Source organism: Sprattus sprattus (assembly GCF_963457725.1).
Source record: "Sprattus sprattus genome assembly, chromosome: 19".
In the NCBI taxonomy this organism is placed as follows: Eukaryota; Metazoa; Chordata; class Actinopteri; order Clupeiformes; family Clupeidae; genus Sprattus; species Sprattus sprattus.
In genome coordinates this window covers 7,822,374-7,828,373 of record NC_137917.1, presented here as the reverse complement: position 1 = coordinate 7,828,373, position 6,000 = coordinate 7,822,374, and positions in this window count along the sequence as shown.

Genomic DNA, 6,000 nt, shown 5'->3' with positions numbered 1-6,000 from the left:
CAAGTATGGGTCTGTCCTGTCCAGGTCTGCTGTCTTGTCATCTCTAATAGTCTAGACAGCCATCAATTGTCTCTCTTTATGTCAATGGAGTTCAAGATCTCTCCAGATTTCTGGAAAAGTACAGATCACCTTGCAGCCTGCCCTGTGTGTTTAGTTTTTATCAAGGTGCAATGGTGGCGGAGAGGTTTGTGAATTTATTTGTGTGTGTGTGTGTGTGTGTGTGTGTGTGTGTGTGTGTGTATGTGTGTGTGTGTGTGTGTGTGTGTGTGTGTGTGTCTGTGTCTGTGTCTGTGTTTTGTTGTGGTAATGTGGCTGAAATGACTCCATTACTGACACAGCACAGCTGTAGCCTTGAGCACATGATGAGTGAGATTCTCCTCAGCTCTCCTCCAATGATTCCGGGGTCACACAGGACAATAAACATCAATATCCACCGATTGTTAAGTCATAGCATTCACACACACACACACACACACACACACACACACACACACACACACACACACACACACAGCATCATGTAACCTCACACGTGCCCACATCCTGTGGCATCTGTCTCCTTCACACACACTCACCGTCCCCACTTCTCCTAGGAAATGGCAGGTCCAACACACATACACACCCACACGCTCTGTCTGAGAAAAACAGATATTGAGTTACAGCACTGGTACTTGAAAACAGCCAAGCGAATGGTCAGTATTGACTGTGTTCAGGGCTACATACGTATGCAGTATTGCCAGCATATAGGGCTGCTGATAGATTGTAATGATTCATAAGTGCAGAGGTATGTACAGCCAATAATCTCAGTCTGTTAAGTGGTCTAGTAAATGAGACATTACATTACCAGTGGCATCCAAAGCCCAGTGACAGATGTGCTATTATCTTACATTTACTATACAAGTTATGACATTTCATATTTGTTATATTTTGTATGGATATTACATTAGTTAGATGGTAGTTATGACATTTCCTGTAGTGATAGTTCAGGCAGTGTGTAATCCACACTGAGAGAAACTAAGAACGTACCAGGACATGCCTTCAAGGTCTGTCTTAGAGAAAATAAATTCCTTATTTCTGTGTTTGGATTATATGTTCGTTGCATAATAATGAAGTTGCAATAGATTTATTTAAAATATGGTCATAACTGTGTTTCTGAGCAAAGCATGCTTTGCATACAGTATGTAATTGCTATATTGCAATCCAGAGTTCAGGTGTTTGAGCAAAATGTGGCAACTATAATAATACATTTGCCATAAAATACATTTATATTATATTGAAATAATATAATAACATTCTCATAATAGCACAGAAAATAATCTTACTGTTGAAACTATTGTGCATTTTAGCCCTTGTCGATAGACACTTCTAGAAACAATTCAAAAAGCGGCCAGAGGAGGGAGACATTAAGTGGAAGAAAAAGATTCCCCACATGATTACGCAACTCCAGCATATTACCTTCATGCAAACAGCATACATGAACTTGTGGTAAAACATTATTATTATTTTTTTTAAATAGAGAAGTTCAGAAGTTCAAAAGTTAACAGGCCAGGATCTACACATGAGTTTTAGCAAATTAGGAGACCTTGGAATAAGCAGCAAGTACAGTGATTATTCAATAAGGCTACGTGCACAGAGACCAGGTAAAGAACTGTGCAGTGCAAGTTAGGCATGTTAGGAAAGGAGGCGCCCAGAACATATTTTGAGCTCTGAGCTAGAGCTTGCTGCCCTGCCTGGCTGCCCTGCCTGGGCCTGTGGCGTGTAGGCAACGCAACTAAACATTTGGTCATTGTTTTATTTTCATTATATATATTGTATTTATGGTCATAACACTCTTGGACATTAATGCTAGTATTACGTCTTTTTGTATTGTGTTTTTTGTTAATATTGATTTCGGTTTCAACCAGGATAACAGATTTTAAACAACATACACTTCTGCCCAAAAGGCAGGTGTGCAAAACATTACAGTTGTACAGCGTAATTAAGTGTGCTAGACAGCCATTTATTTCTGTGCATACAAACCGTCATGGAACGAACTGAACGAATTCGATTTCGCCACAAGAACTTGTGAGAGTCATACAGTTTGCAACCGAAACCTCTCTCCCTCTTTAAATTGAGGTTTACCCGCTTTACACCACACGTATCACAGGTAAATCACAAACGGGCGTTAATAGACAAAACTTCGTGTATCAGCTAATTTTGCGGAATAAAACCAATAAAAACATTTTTCAGTTGAAATCCAAACAAGTTACCAGTCCAAATCTCGACACCCACCGGTACTGAAATATGTAAAACTGATTGATTCAAGATTTTTCTATCTATAAAGGTTTATAACGGTTTGGCGGACGCATTTCGGTCTCGAAAAGAGGACATGTCCGGTTAAAAGAGAACGTCTGCTTTGCCTTGTGTTGCACTTGCTGGATGTTTGACTGTGTTAGGAAAGTTGTTGACTTGCTAGTTTGTCATTAAGAAAGTAAGAAATTTCCAACAGGTTTCGCTAGTTTAGCCGCTAGCAAGACATCTCGTTAGCGATGTTAGCAAGCTTGTTATAACCATAGTGCATATGGTGTCAGATTAATGCCAAAACTCACAAGCGCGATAAACGTCTATTCGGGCAACTTTCAGGTTTTCGCGAGCGTGACTTTCGTCTGCGCACTCAATTTTTTTAAGGCGGCTGCCTGGTTCTGCGTTGGTGTCACATTGTTGCGTAACATTTACTCATAGCAATGCATGCACCCAAAGGTTGCGCGTGTTGCCAAGCAATTCACCGCCAGAACAATAGGCTTGCGTAAAATGGCGCAAGTCTAGAAAAAGGGGCCGACGCACGCAAGACATGAAAAGACGCGCAAGGGCTTGCGCTCGCGCCTCTGACCATGAATCAGGCTTTAGGGTAAGAACACACATGGGCATCTTGTTAAAAACGGGACACTAGAAAATGCATTGATTCCTATGGTACAGCGCGCTTTGCGTGTGCGCCTACTAAAAGCGTGCCGTACCATAGGAATCAATGCATTTTCTGGCGTCCCGTGTGTTCTTACCCATTCTCTACTCTCTCGCGAAAGCTTGGTCTCACGTAGGGGTACAGTGAGTTTTGGCATTAATCTGACGCCATAGATACAACGGAGTCGAACGTCCGCACATGGCGGCCATCTTGCTCCAGTAAGATTGCTCACCCATAACATTGTGTTGGTAGCGGTACATGCACTTTTTAAATCACCGTAACTTGCTCAATTTTCAACCGATTTTTAAACGGTTTGGTTTGTTATAAACGTCAGATAGGTAGACACTGCATACTTGTGAATAATTATTTGTTAATTTAATTCATTAATTATGTTCTAAAAATAAAATAATGATCTAAAATAGGTACATTTCCATTTTCATATGAAAATAACATAAAACAGAACAGATAGGCGCACTAAATACACACATGCACAAGGTATTTATGTTAAATCAATAAAGAAGGAGCATAATCCTGTATGATTGAGTTTAAGTCGATGGGTGAAGACCCAGAAGTCAGTCTGCAGTCAAGCATTGGTGACTTGAATTTGATTTAGGTGGCCGTGGCCAGTGGTAGTTAGTGAGTGACGTGGCTAGATGAGCCCTTTTCGCTTAATCGAAAACCGTATGCTGCCGCATGCTGCGAGACCCGATAGGAGGGCATTGCAGTAGACAAGGCGGGAGCAAAACATGGTCTGCACCGAGAGCTGGGTGGCATACTGGCTTGATTTTGATTATGTTGTATTAAGCTAAGCGACACCACCGGGAGAAACATGCAACATCGTCAGACAAGGAAAGGTGATCATAGCACAACCTTGGTTGGGGTCATGGCCATCAGTTTGGTTTGATAACTGCCAGGGACAGACTTGGGTGTACAGTTTGATTTACCAAGTGCTGTGGACATAAATGGGACTTTCCAGGTTCCTACCGGTCACTGGGCTTTTGCGTGTTTGCCTCTGTTATGAGCGATTCCGAATACAAATGCCTGTGAATATGTCATGCCCACGACACCTAAAAACAACCTCTGCATCGCTTTTGGTTTTAAGATTAACACACACACACACACACACACCTATAAACACACAGAAGACAGAAGATATGATTCCCTTTTTTATTAAAGAGTCACATCGACAGGTCATATCATAGCAGTCAAAAGTTAGACAGTTCAAATTCTCTTGTATAAATGACTCTTTCAATACATTACAAAATAAAACTCAGGGTAAAAATATAAAACTAAAAAAAAGAGACAAAAAGAAAAACCAAACAAACACCTATTTTAGCGGCGTAGCCAGGTGAGCCCTCAGAGAGACACAGTGCCCCCCAGTGGCTGGAGGAGTGTCTCTCGTCTTCAGCTCGCCATCTAAGAGCCCAGGAATGCAGACAGCAGACAGCAGAAAAAGTGTGTGTGTGGGGTGGACTCTACCACACCCTGTCAGCGGCCGAATGCAACACTAATACTCTTGAGGTAAATCATAAGGGGAGGGGAAAAAAAGAACCAAACAAAAAAAAAACATTCAAATGACAGGCCCTTCACATGTTTTCACTTTCAGGACCACACGTCACATTAGTTTCTTTAGAGTTCAAAGAAATTATTAATTAAACAACTCAAGTAAGATCCGCTGGATCAAAAAAAAAAAAACTGGATGAAGGACATTAAATCACTGCTTATAGATGGTGTAGATTAATATTAATATAAATCTTAAGTCTTGAGACCTGGGATGGGACCTGAATCTGAACCAGGTCTGGGTGGGTTCAGAGTCCGGTTCTATCTAGGATGGGAGAACTGACCGGAACCTCAGCACAGACAGAGATACTCTGATCCGAGCCGAGGAAACTTAGGATCCCCCAGCCTATAAACCATCCCATGACTGCAGGGGAGAACTGTGTGTGTGTATGCGTGTGCGCGTGAGTGTGTGTGTGGTGGTCTCACTGACACACACACACACACACATAGATATTTATATATATATATACACACACACACAAACACACACTACAAATGGCAGCACGCTGGCTGCACGCCTTCGCATGCAAGAGGAGCATGCCCAGTCACATTACTGAGGAAAGAGACAGAAGGGAAATAAGAAGAAAATGCTCACATTAAAAGTGCCAGCTTTGTGTGTGTGTGTGTGTGTGTGAGTGTGAAGGAGACCTGCTCGCTCAAGAGGGGATTGGAGCCTGTCCCATGAGAGTGTGTGGAGTATATGTGTATATGTGTGTGTGTGTGTGTGCTTAACTGGTCCTATCATACGCAGGGGTTTCTGCACGTCAAGGACCAGTCGAGGACAGGACGATCTCCAACCCCCAGACAGCCCTCTGTGTGTCCAAACAGACCCACAGAGGAAGAACCGTTCCACTCATGATTAGAACGTCAGCAGTAGGATTCGTTTGGAGGGTGACAGATTGTCTATACATTCTATTTGTGAAAGTTACAAGAAAATTCAAGGCAAAATCTTCATATCAAATCTGCATTTTGTAGTTTAACTTAACAAAATCGATATGAAATCAATGATAATAATGAAAGCACAATAATATAGCATACAGCAATATAGAATTTTATACAGAAAGAGAACCGAATGGGCTTGAACCTGTAAAGGAGAGACATGCTCCCATCCCAGATGGGCATGGCAATGAAGGTGAGGAAGAGGATGAGGAAGATACCCACATGCACAAAACATCAGTAGCCCACACCAGGCGTATAAGGATGGAGCAAAGGACAGAGAGAGAGAAGCAGACAGAGAAAGAGGGTGAGAGAAAGTGAGTGAGAGAAAAAGAGGGAGAGAGAGAGGGGGGCTATCAGGCTCAGAGATCAGCCCATTCTGGAATATTCTTGGGCTGATCCGATCCAGTCCGGTGCATTGGATCTGTGCCAGTCTGGTCCAGGTGGGGAGGGGACATGTTGCTTCAGGAAGAGCATGGATGGTCTGAGGCTGAGCATGCCAGGATCAGACAATGCCAAAGCCGGCCCCCGATCTCAGAGATCAGTTGTGTGTGTGTGTGTGTGTT